General features: G+C 45.3%; 1 protein-coding gene across 1 annotated transcript in view; it reads left to right on the top strand.

Moving 5' to 3' along the window:
- The first annotated feature begins 2,773 nt into the window (after nt 1–2,773).
- The window catches only part of ddr1 (discoidin domain receptor tyrosine kinase 1), a 32,544-nt gene continuing 21,986 nt past the window's right edge, over nt 2,774–13,331 (top strand). Inside the window, 1 exon segment of the mRNA XM_029452576.1 lies at nt 2,774–3,104. The gene's annotated coding sequence lies outside the window, so the exon portion shown is untranslated.

The following is a 13,331-nucleotide window of genomic DNA, read 5'->3' on the forward strand; positions in this document are numbered from 1 at the left end:
TGAAAAGGACACTGGTGGAGAAGTTTCTGAGGGTAGCACGCTTGGTATGCGGTTTTACGCTGGTTCCCAACATACTGCAAGCTTCACATTCTGCAACTGATCTGTGTTGTCTGAACCCTGCAGCCTGCACAGCTGTCAGACCATGACAGAGGGTGGACAGGCTGTGTGTGTGTGTGTGTGTGTGTGTGTGTGTGTGTGTGTGTGTGTGTGTGTGTGTGTGTGTGTGTATACCATGCCTTTGAGTTGAACACTTCCATTTTCTAATTCAGATGTTTGTGTTTTCTGACTATAGTGACGTAAGAGCGGTGATACATTCAGGCTGTGACAGACAATAGATCATCTGTCGTCCCTCCTGAGCAGAGACCTTGGGTGGAAATAGTAATTGTCTGCTGAATGCAATAACCTTTCTGTTTGTTTTTAAAGTAAAGACTTACTTTAACTTTTTAAACATACTTCAGTCTCTGCTGAAAACCTCCTTTCTTCTTTCTTTTGACAGACTATTGACGTTTCGGGCGACTCATTATTTCTGCTTCTCTTTATCTTCGCTCACCTTTCACACCGAGTGTTTTCTTGTCCTTGCTGACTCATAAGTGCTGCACAACTTCTCTCTCTCTCTCTGTTTGTCTCTCCCTCTCAGGGTGAATTCCTCGCAGGATCAGACCTGCTTTTAATGCTCCACTGGTTTCCACTCAAAGCGAGAAGGAGTCGAGAGGGAGGGAGGAGGGAGGAGGGAGGAGGGAGGAGGGAGAAAAGGGTGTTTAGTGACAACAATCTAAAACTCTACGGAGCATATTCTTGTGAAAAAGGGGAGAAAAGTTGAGTGCAAGAGAGAAAGTGTAGATGCACGAGGAATGGCAGTGAGGAGGTTCAGGGTATGTTTGAAATAACAGTGAGAAAGGTCATCATTTCTGCCGGGGGCTTTGCAGTTTCCCAGACAACGAACAAAAGCAGAGCCAGTTGGGCGATGTGCAGAGAAAGGCTGAAAAGAAAAAGCAGAGCTGAGAATTACTGCGCTCATTAGCAGGATCAATTCTGGGACTCAGAATGAGCATCGTGGATAATAAACTCTCAAACGTCCACAATGAATTCTTCATCCCCTCTTTAATTTCACTTCACTCGTTGGAAAACAACGTTTAAAAAAAGTGAATCAACGCCAGCATGAAACAGACTCCAGAGAAGCAGGAAACATTAATAAATCATGATCTCGTTGCGGCGAAACTGAGAGGGAAACTCACAAGATGAGTTTTTATGTGAAGGACTGAAGCTGCAGCTTCACCATGAAACACACACAGACGAAGAGATCTGCTTTGGTGCAGCGCTGACTTGAGAAGTTGTGAGAGAATGTTAATGATATGCAGAGAGAATGAGGCCAGGCTGGATGAAAGTCCAGCTAAAGTCTTTATAAACACAAAGACACAAGAGGGGGAAGGAGGGAGGGTGAAGGGGTGAAGGGGTGAGGGTGGGGGAGGTCGGTCGGGCTGAATGGAGCAGAAACACAAAGAAATGTCAAGATTTAGAGGAGAAATTCATCAAATCTATTAAGAATTAACTGAGAAATATATTTAATGTATGTGTATGTACAAGCAGCTCATGCAGCTTTTGTACTTCATTTGTTTTATGTCATTTTTATATATTAATAATGAATCTGAAAACTAACCAGTAACTACAGAAACGTTCATTTTCATCTGATATGTACAGTATTAAATTTAAAATGTACTTAGTTACCTTCCACAACTGCACGACAAGAATCTATCAATATTCAGACGAAACATTTGCGTTTTTGACAAAACCAGCTCATTTCAAAGGATTCGTAACATAATATGTACATAAGCTAAGTGAAACACGCACACGCACACACACACACACACACACACACACACACACACACACACACACACACACACACACACACAGTGAACAGCAGAGAAAGTCTCATTGTTCCTCCTCTCTGTTTATCCAAGGTGGAGCTCAGACCGTGTTAGGGACCTTTATTGTCCCTCGCTGCTGATTGAGCGCCAGCTAAAGTTTTCCTCCTCTCAGCCAGACAAGTACCAACACATCCTGTAACTCCTGCAAAGTGTGTGTGTGTGTGTGTGTGTGTGTGTGTGTGTGTGTGTGTGTGTGTGTGTGTGAACTTTTGATGTAATTCAGCATTAACATACACACATGTGCCCCTTTTCAAACATGAATTCTCATTACCCTCCTGCTCTGCCTCAGTGTCCCATATCAACAGCTCTCCTGGTTCCAGCTCCATCGCTGTGCTTTACTGCACACCCTTCAATCTGAGTCATTATAGCCCAGGGGAAGTAATGCTATACAGTTACAGCGCCAATACTCTGTAATAAAGTTTCCCTAAGAGGTAAATACCAAGGCAGAGTGTTGTGGGTCCACATTATGGCCCAGGCCAGATGCTGAGAGGCATATAGTTTACAAGTTTATATTATCAAAGTATCCCTTTCAAACATGCAAAGGGTTAACAAGGTGAAAGCAGTCCGCGTGCTGCTGTATCATATGTCATATTCCCCAAATCTCAGCCTTGCTGTAACAAAGAAACTCTCATCGCCCCCAAAGGCTTCACGTTGAAGTTCACTCCACAGTGTTGTTAAGGTCACAGGTCCCGCCCACAGGCAGCTGTGATTGGACGGTGTGCCTGCTGGAATATTCAATCAGACACCTTGCTCGGGGCTGTGATTGGACACAGCCGGTGCAGTTATGTAAATGAGCACCTGGTGGCGCCTGCTGGCCCGGCTGCAGAGCCCGGACTGAGGTTGGAGCTGCCGCGGATCAGATCCACAGAGGGGCCGAGGCGCACGGAACCCTGCTCGGTGTCTCGCTCTTCTTTTTTTTTGTTGTTGATATAAATATCTTGTTATTGTCGACAAGTTTTTAAACCTTTTATCCCAAGAGTGTCCAGTGAAAGGCAAGCTGCGGGTTTCGGATAATTAGTTGTTTTCCGAGTTTGGACAGAGGTCGTTCACTGCGCGCAACAACTGCTGCGTGTGGATTAATCCGTGTGTTGTTCAGGACACCGTCTCACTGCGCGTAACACAGGATTCATCTGAAAGTTTGGACAGCTGTGAACGCACACTTCTCTTGTCTTTGAGGTAAGTACTGACAAACTCCTTTTTTTGTTTTTTTGTTTTTTAATAAACCGTCCGCGCGTTTCTTCTCCGCGCACTTTACTCCATAATAAGCGGCTATAATAATATTGCAGCGGATATTTCCAGCTGTCTGCCTGCCTGTGTGTATGTCTGTATGTCTGTGTGTCTGTGGCTTGGCGTCTCCAAGTCTCGGTGTGAGGCGGGCACGGCAGCTCTGGACTCTGGCCACGGACTGCTGGGAAGCGCATGTGAGGTGTAAGTTGCGCCCCGGGTCTCTGCACGTTTGCGTGGCAGACACATTGGAGCATTTACCGACTGCGTAGCTGACATCATGAGCTAGACTCAGTATGAAATGCTCAACATCTTGCTGTATGTGGGTCTTTGGCAGCAGAGAATACATTATTCAGAGTCCTGATTAGCTCCAATGCTATTTCACACGTTTATCTTCTAAATAGATTTATATTTCCTCATCCTGCCCGTCATTGTTTCCTTTCTTTCCCCAGTGTGATGGCCACTGAGTCCCACACTAATATGGGTTTAGTCTGCTGAACTCATTCTTCACACACACACACACACACACACACACACACACACACACACACACACACAAACCTCACAAGTCAAACTTAAGTAATTCTTCACACATTCCAAGCTTTAAAACTGCAGCAGCCTTGATGAATGGGTCAGTAAAATGTCCTCCACACATCCAGGTGGTGGTCATCACACCCTCCATTAACCCTGTGACCCCCCACAGCACCACAGGTGACCTCGAATAACACCATCCGCTCTGGTTTCATTCACCTTTGGCCTTAAATGAGGATGTTCTTCCCTTTTTGGGGAGTTAATCAGTCAGCACAACCTAACCTGAAACCATGGCAGGGCGGTCTGGTGCTGGAGAGCAGAACCTGTGTTGATACAGAAAACATTGTTTTAAACTCGGGCTGTCGGAAGGTTTGGACTTTGAATTGAATACAGATTTTTTTCCCCTGAAGAAAAGGTTGGTGAGAGAGGATCGATCATGTGTTTTAATAAAAGATCTCATCTCTGTGAAGCGCCTGAATCCAGAAAAAGTTCCTCTCAGAAGCTGCACATTTTCAGCCTCGCTTTGTTTGTGTTCGACAGAGAGAGACGGAGGGATGGAGGAGAAAATGTGGGCGGAATTGCATATGTTGCCAGCTTGTTACCGTGTGCATAACCTCAGTGCTTGCAGAGGTGGGCAGGCGGAGGTGGCTTGACGGAGGAGGTAACAATGGGCTTTAGTGGGTGTTCTGTGCAGCCACCACATGAAAACTGTAGATGTGTCGTTTAGACTGAGCAGGCCGTCACCACGAGGTGTAGCATTGTTAGACTGTTGGGTGGAAGAGGTGGGGGCCCTTCTGCTATTTGCCAATAGATGGAGGCAATAAAAGGCCATTTTCTCTCTCCCCATCCCTCCCACTCTGCCTGTGTAAAGGCAGGGGCATAAAGTGAGGAGGAGCCCTGAGCATGGGTACACAGTCACAGCAAACAGGTCTGCTGACAGTCTAATGGACATCTGGCTGCTGAGGCTCCAACAGCATCCCGCCGGAGCTATTGCCCCTGCATAGCTGTGCAGTCCAGCAGAGGAGCCGCTGAATATATTAAGTAGTTGGACAGACTCGTTATGTGAGTATATTTGTGCATACACACACTTGGGGGAACATCATTTAATGATTTGTATGTGTCCCGGCTGAGAGGAGAAAAGGACATTAATTGCACGAGATGATTTGTGGAGAAGCTCAGAGCAAAGTCATTTGTCTGTTGTTTGTTTCGTCCCGGTCTTTAGACGTTTTAAGTCTTTTATGTGCAAGACGAGCCAAAATTAACTAGATTTGTGTTTGTAGTTTTGTATTATTGCTGCTGTTCTGTGACTGAAAAGACTCCAGATGCACACACACACACACACACACACACACTGAGGAACACTGCTTTGTGTAGTCTGGTTGATCATTGACCTCAGTCTGTTGTCCTTTATCTGCGTCATTGTTTTGGAGGCAGCCATGCTTTGTGACTTTGTCTTTTGTGTTTCTGGTGGTTAAACATTCTGAAAAGACTTTTTGCAGGTGGATAAGAATCCATGAAGCTAAAGGCAGATCCTGCACAATAAGAGGATTTGCATGCTTTGCACAGTTGCCTGGTCTTTACGGTGAAGTGGCCGATGTGACGAGTAAACCACATGAAAGTCCACAATGGTGATGATGTTGTGCATCCCTAAGAAGTGCCTTTTACGTGACTTCTCCCCATGACGATCATGTATTATTCGGCAGGAACTTCACCAGACTCTGTTTTTTGCTCGTAATTATCTCCCGGCAGACCTGCCGAGGCCAGAATAATTCATTTAAGTCCAAAGACGCGACACGGTTTGTTGCCTCCCCTCTCTAAAGTCCCTTTCAAATGGGAAATGAAACCAATTGAAGGCAGGACTCAACTGTCTACCCTGTCTTCTTAAACCAATTTCCCCTCAAGTCTAGACAGCTGGACTTTTCAATTGCATTTTGTGTGTGTGTGTGTGTGTGTGTGTGTGTGTGTGTGTGTGTGGTCACATGCAGAGCGAGCTCGACGAGGCTGTCGGAGAAGCAAATTCATGGAGTAATGGGTGGTGACACTTCAAAGCGCGATCCGGGGGGTTCTTGGGTTTTAGTTGTCAGTAAAGTTCTCACATCTCCATTTGATTTCCTCCACGTGAATCTGCATCTCCAGAGTCCGGCCTGCGTTCAGATTACCTCTCCGTCCCACCCTGACATCCAGCGCATACCTTTGATCCCCTAATTGATCATTCTGGCAATCTGTCTCTCTACATCCAACACGGAGCGCACATTCTCTCTCTTCATCTGCTATCTCCTCTTTCCCTTTGAAGCAGCACTAGATGTTTCATTTATCCTTCTCCCCCCTCCTTCCTCCCGCTCATCCATCGCACCCTCATCCTGCCTCCTCCTATCGTCCCCCGCGAGGCTCCTCATTTATCCGTTTGCTCTTGTCCTGCTTAGATAACGATGTTGCTGCTTGGGTGTAAGCGAGCTGGGGGTATGCTGGGGCTTCAAAGAAGTTGTCACTATCTTATGGAGGTCTCAGGAGGACCTTGGCTTGATGCCCTCCCTGCTCAGGAACCTGCAGAAATGCCTCTACTTTCTTTTTTTATATAATTCAAACATTCTTTGGCTGTCTTGCATGTTTTATGACTCATAAATAATAACACACTCACTAAAGGATTAGTGGTTTTAGCATTGCACAACAGGATCAAAAGATATCGTATCCTCGTCCCTGGCGCCTACATTACCCACAGTGCAACTTGATTGGGTGTTTTATGCCAGTAGCACCTGGGCTACATGGGTCTGAGTCTCCCTGTGAAGTCTTTTATGAAACCTGTTTCCCATATGATGCCGTTCTCCCGGTACGTGTAAACACACTTTGATCCTAAGATGTCGAGTTAATGAGTAAAAGTTGCTGATGCTGAAACCGGCCGAGAATCACTCGTTATCGCTTCTGGAAGAACGAGACAAACTTTATGAAGATGGAAACTCTCACTTGAAAGGCGGTGTTGGCAGTGTTCTCTCACTTTCCATCTCCGCTCAACTCCTCACACTGTGCTGGTGATTTCGCCTCGAGTTGCTACCACTCACCTCTCAATATATCACTATATATAATATATATATATTATATATATATATATATATATATATATATATATATATATATATATATATATATATATATATATATATATATATATATATATAATAATAATTACTAATGGCTCCTGGCATAGGAAGTGCTTTGGAGACCTTGTTGGAAGAAGAAAGTTGTGTTTAACATCAAAGATGAACTTTTCTTTAAAAAGTCTTCATACGATGTATTTGAATTATAACGGCGTCCGCGCTGAGTGAGGGGGAGTTGTCTGTCTCCCCCTCCCAGGGGTTTGAAGGGGCATATTAGCATCAGGAAGCTGTTGGGATGTGTAATTTAGCTCTTTTTAGGAGGCTTTTTTTTTTTCTGCTGAGGGAGGAGGACTGCAAGTGTGATATGTATGAGCCTGCTGTGCCTGAGGCTTTTAACTGTGTGTGTGTGTGTGTGTGTGTGTGTGTGTGTGTGTGCATGCATGTGTGTGTAGAGTTTCAACAAAGCCCAGACTTTATATTAATTAGGTCACAACACTTTTTGGATCCAAATCTACTTTTATGCAAGTGCATCTTTGTGTTTGCCGTCTGCAGTAGCTAATCATTAGACGGCTCTCGATATCAGCTGTCGTTCATTAGAACTGAGAAGAAGACATCTGGGTTCATCGGTCTGACTCTTTTCTCACGTTGACTCAAAGTGCTGAGTCTCTCTGAACTCATTCCTGTCTGACTGGCTCTCTCTGCTTTCTCTGTTCTGGTTCTCTCCAGGCCATCCCTCCCTCCCTTCTCCCGTTCCCTCTTTTTGTTTCAATAGCTGCTCACTGGATGAATAATTCTCTTCCTCCTGCGGGCAAAGAGTTGGCTTTGTCCCACGCCCGCTCTGTCATGAGACTCTCTGAGTTGGGTTACTGGAGGGAATGTTCCTCCGCCGTGGCATTCTTCCGTCCGTCCGTCTGTCTTCCTGTATCTCGGTTCGCAGGCGGCTTTCTCTCTGCCCATTGTGAGAGTAGCACTGTGCTGTCACATGCCTCTCGGTTCTCCTTTCGCCCCATCCTCCCCGCTGCTTCTCACTTGTTCTCTTGACAGGTGGCAGAGAGACTGTGCAAAATGAATTCAGGGAATTGGGCTGTGGTTTGCCGTCATGGCCCCGGTGTCAGACGAGAACCTTCTGCTGCCATGCTGTCAAATGAACACGCTAATGCTGCCACATACCTGCTAGATTCTCATTGTACTTGTCACAGCCGCTCTTTAACTGGAGCCAAACTCAGAACTAATATTCCCGCACTGTGGCAGTGAAGGCTCGCTTTCATGCAACTTCTAACCTCTAGTGAAGTCGATGAGAAAGATCTTTCATTAACTTCCTTTCGCAAGAAAGTGAAATGTCCCTCCTTTCATTCCAGATGCATTATAGAGAGAAACGAGAGCTGAGGGACGGTTAAACTGCACGTTCTGACACGCATGAAGCTTTAAGCCCTGAGAACCAAAACCGTGTTCCAGTAACTGTCCCATCAAAAACCAGTTTTTTCAAAAGAACTTGCCACGATGCAGATAATGAACAGTGTGGATCGCGCTGATTGCCGGAGGTGCTGACAATACTTTGCTTGGTAGGGTTGTCTTTGGTGTTGCTCTCACTGCTTCAGCGAACACGGCACATCTTTTGTTTCTATTCTTTTGCATTTGATAGAGGCCATCTTCTGATCAGGATCGTTTCCTTTTGGAAAAACCCGATCCAGACTAAATATTAAGTTTGTGCTGCAGACCTGTAGCGTAGACGATCGACCCGGGTGTGGCCTTTTTTATTTGTAGCTCATGTTTGACTCAACGAGCCTTTAATTAGCACAAAGGTGCAACATAACCGCAGCGTTGCTCTCTGTGGTGCAGGCTGTGGATAAAACCATTAGACACACAGACCTGGTTCGTTGAGGCAAGACGCCGATGCTTTGTGCTTTTAATATGGTGCATCATTTGAGAATGTAAACAATCTGATGGAGATACATTGGCTGAGGATCTCGTGTGTTTATTACTCCGCCAAGGAGGTTATGTTGTGCAGGATTACTGAAAAGCCACTGGCCTGACCTTCTTGAAACTCAGTGGAAAGGTGGCGCATGGACCAAGGAAGAAGTCATGACATGTTGCAGCTGATCTTAATCACAGGGCGCATGCACACAAGTGAAGCGACCTTGGTCTGTGCTCTCTGAGTCCCCTTCCAGTGAACGAGTTGGGACCACTGGAGGTACTGCCCAGAACAGTTAAAGCACCGGGCTGTTGAAGGGGGTCTTACATGTAAATATTCAGTATATTATATACATTTTAATGTGTTTTCAGCTCGTCTAGATGTGTGTATGCCACTTCAACAAATCACCTTTCTTCCATAATGTTTCTTGGAGAGCAAACCTAAACCCCGAGCTCGGCTGGCTGCTTTGTGCCTACATTTACAAATAGGTTTGTGCGGCTGCTGTGGATGAAGGCATTCTTCATTTGTCAGACCAACCTGTGGTGATCCGTCTCCATCTGTCTCTGTCCGACATGCAGATATGCTGAGCAATGCTGCTACTGGTAGGGCCAAGTGGACCTGCTTCCAAGTATAAAGGAGACGATGGAGAAGAACTCCTTTTTTAGTTCTGATTTATTTCAGCCGTGTGCTAATGAACACGACTTTATTACAATTCTTTACCTGTTTTTGCACGAGCCTGTGCTAAGCTAACTCCAGTGTTAGCTTGTGAATTAGAGTTGTAATGCGTTGGGTTGCTCTGCTTTGTCTGTGCCACCATGTCTAAATGAGTAATGGGATGTTCAGCACAACTCAACTCTTCCCAGAAACCAGTTCTTCTTCTACGAAGCCCTCACCATGCTTCCTTCTGTGTTTCATTGTGATTCACCACCTCCTTCCCTCATCCTTTAATCGCATGCTACACTTTCTCTTCCTGTTGCTGCCGTTTAATTTGTTTTTCTGACTCTCCCACCGTCTCTTCTCCTTCAGCTCTCATTACCCTGTTGAAGTGACTCATCCCTAACCCTCATGCTTCCTCCGCTGGAGCTCAGGAAGTTCAGATTCCCCGGCCGTGACTGGCACTTCCTTGTATAGATGAATATTATGACCAATGAATGACTAACGCTATGACCAGTGGTGGGATGTATCACCGAACCTTTGCATATCATGGGTCATATCAGATGTCGGTGTAATTATTAGAAGTGCAGCGTCTGTATTTTCAGCTTAAGAGCAAACGTCTCCTTAGTTTCTGTCCTCGTGGACTAAAGGGGAGAAGTTGTGTTGTGAAGTTTTAATATTTAACCAAAGTAAGCTGAAGGGAATTCTTTCAAGATCAAAAACAATAACCTCATGGACATGTGTGTGCAGCCAGACGACTTACCGCTGCCCTTGGAGTGAGTCTTCAGTGAAAAGGAGGAAACAGAAAGGATTTATTCACTCCGTCCCTGAGTCGCACAGAAACGCACCTAATTTACCGGAAAAACATCAAATGACCTTGTTTTTGCGACTTGCACATTCTCAGCCTTCAAAGTGTTGGGAAGTTTGAAGATTAATTTGTGTTTCCTTCTCTCCCGGACTCGAGGTTGGTGGTGCGTACGACCTCACCAGCGTCCTCACACACTGACGGAAACACAACACAAAGAGCTCACTACGTTCGGTCTCCCAGCCGCCGTTAGTCGTGTCTAACGGCGTGTTGCTGTGACTGAAGACGCAGCAAAGAAGCGAGGTTTAATAGTTTTAACAATCGTATCATCAGTTCTGACCATTTTACAAATGATGCAATACTTTTAGTACATTTTATGCAACTTAGTTTCACGTTGCACATATTTACGGTCAAACAGTAGATTATGTCTTTAACCAGACTAATGGTCTCCAGCTGAAGTTGGGAATGTCATTAGTTTTCCAAGTAGTGTGAAGGTTGAAGGATCACCAGCGTGATTACAGTTCATCCTGTGGGGGACATTTCATGGCAATGCATCAAATAGTGTTTTATAGAGCTGCGAAGATCAGTCGCCGAGTCGCTAGAAGAATATACAGAAACTATTTTTAATGTTTGTTTTGTTTTCAGCCTCAAATATGGAGATTCTTCTTTTTCTTAAATTCTAAATATATTAAAGTGAATATATTTTGGGTTTGGAACATTTAAAGACATCAGCTTGGACACGTCTCGACCACAAGATGAATGGATAATGAAAGCGATTGTAGTTGCAGCCCTCGCTGACTGCCCGCCTGACAGATCCACATACGGCCTCTCCTCCAACATCAGTACGTTCGCCTGCTTAGAACCACATCATGAATGATTTGCTGTCCCAAACCATTCTTAAAAGCGTATTGTAAGTTTTAAACATATTGCTGTTGAGCAGCTCTCTTGAGTCTCGTAAGCTGATTATGTAACTGTAACAGCAGTGGACTAAATAACGACTGTTATTGATTACCTCTCATGTTTCAAGTCCCTGCAAAGTTTATTTTCTTCTGTACTCACACAGACTTAAACTAATGGCTGTGTGGAATGTTGTAAATCACACAAAGCAGATTAGTTATGATATCCTCAGCGGCAATAAAACGTACACAATTTGCAGTTAATGGGCTGAAACGTGCAAAACCACCTGAATAATCCTTCAGGTCGCAACTGACATTTGGACCGGCTTCATTATACAACTGGAAAGAATAACGAATGCGAGCGTTTGGCTCCAACTCGAGGGGCTCCCTAGATAAAGACGATAACCAGCCAAAGCCGTCCTGCCAGTGTTTCACTGAAACGATCTAATTATAGAGACTCTGGCAAACGATCTTTTAATGATGCGAGGGATGCTCACGCAAAACGTTCTCCCGTGTGTGTCTCTCTGCTCTTGACTCTCGTCAGTCGTGTTTTTGTTGTGCAGGACAGAAACGGCAGCTGCTCATAAGTATTCATTAGTCCTGCGTATGGATTAGCTAAAACAAAATGTGAGCGTGTAGAATGGGCGCTGCGCCGCCTCCTTCAGAACACAGCGGGTCCTTCTGCCGCTCTCTGAGCGCCGACCACAGCTGTTCAACACCGCTTGACTTCTCCTGACAACAATGTTCTGGGATGGCCGTGGCTACTTCTTTTTGTGTTCCTGCTCGCCAAAGCATTTGTCTGGCTGATGTTCCTGTGCTGTTTGTAATGTGTCTGTGGTGTGTTGGAGTTGCTCCCCTGTGATGAGACGCTGTCGACGATGTTTGTTGACTGATACGGTGATTTCCTCAGATTTGTGGCCCCATTCGTCAGATTCTCATCCCTGATTTTGCAGTTTAGTCCAGTAAGCCCCATATTTCAGGATTTTGTCATCTGGCATACTCTCACACATACTTACTCATTTGGACAACTTGGGAGTTTTTCTGCATGGGGGGGGGGGAGCCTGAAACGTATTGGTTGTGTCTCCCATTCAGGACAGCTGCACAGGCTATCCCTAAAGTCTCCTCTGCGCCCACATGCGCACCCCACAGACCCATGCATACACACACCAGGCCATAAGTCACCCTCTCTACACCACCTCCCTCCTCCCAAACACACACACACATGTACCCATGTCATCGCTGCTCTTGTTCCACCGTCCCCGCCCTGTTGTGCCTGAGCTAACTCTACTCTGCTACTCACTCCGTTTCCATACATTCTCCCTCGACGACCCCCCCCTCCCCTCCCCTCCGATCTTCTGTCACTACAGCTGTGTGTCAGCTGTCGGCCTGTCCCAGTCTAGTCGAGATGAAGCCGAAACACAGAAGGTCTACAGGGAAGACAGCCCGGCCTCTCTTTCCTCCCAGCTGTCACTCCCACTTCGGACTTCCACTTATCATGAAGTTTCTTTCCTCTCTTGCTTCACCACTGGAAACATTTCTCAAACATCTCCAAAGTAAAATATGCTCGAGGGATACAGCAGTAAAATGTGTCTATTTACTTTGTGAGTCACATATTCTACATGTACTACGTCATTTTGAAAACATTGTAGATGTTCCTGTTGGTCTCATTCTAACAAGGGCTTGTACACAGATACTTGTGCTGATGCAACGTGTAATAAATACCTTCATCAAGATGATACCTTTGTTTTAAACTGTGTCAACGACACCCCTGCTCTAAAACGAACATTTAACCTCCATGAAAGCAGGATGTATATGTATAGCAGGACTGTTGTAGGTGTACCTAATATACTGAGTAAAGAGGTCTTGATTGGATCTTTAACCTCCCTCAACACCAAGCGAGTCCTTCACTTTGCACAGACCGTGTCTGCCCTTCTCTCTCAATCAGCGGCTTTAATTTTCTCCAATCTTACAGCTTCATCTGTTTGCTATTTATTCCAAACAAGCATCTCCGACCGGGTGCTCCAAATATGCTTCGAGCTATGAAGGGGTTTGAAATCAGTTTTCAAATACAGAAGAAATAAAGAAATTCTCTGGGAGTAAATGCTGGCTAATTATACCATCTTCAATTACCAAGCTGTTTGTACAGGCAGCACAGTATTGTGTCGTGGCTTTGTGGTGCCAGAGAGAAAAACAAATTAGTGTGAGAAAGTGGCCTTTTGTTATACGACTTTGTGTCTTGCTCCTCTGGGAGTCGGCCCATTGCCGAGCTCTGCATGCCAAACGTAGAGA

This window comes from Cottoperca gobio, chromosome 16 (assembly GCF_900634415.1).
Source record: "Cottoperca gobio chromosome 16, fCotGob3.1, whole genome shotgun sequence".
Lineage (NCBI taxonomy): Eukaryota > Metazoa > Chordata > Actinopteri > Perciformes > Bovichtidae > Cottoperca > Cottoperca gobio.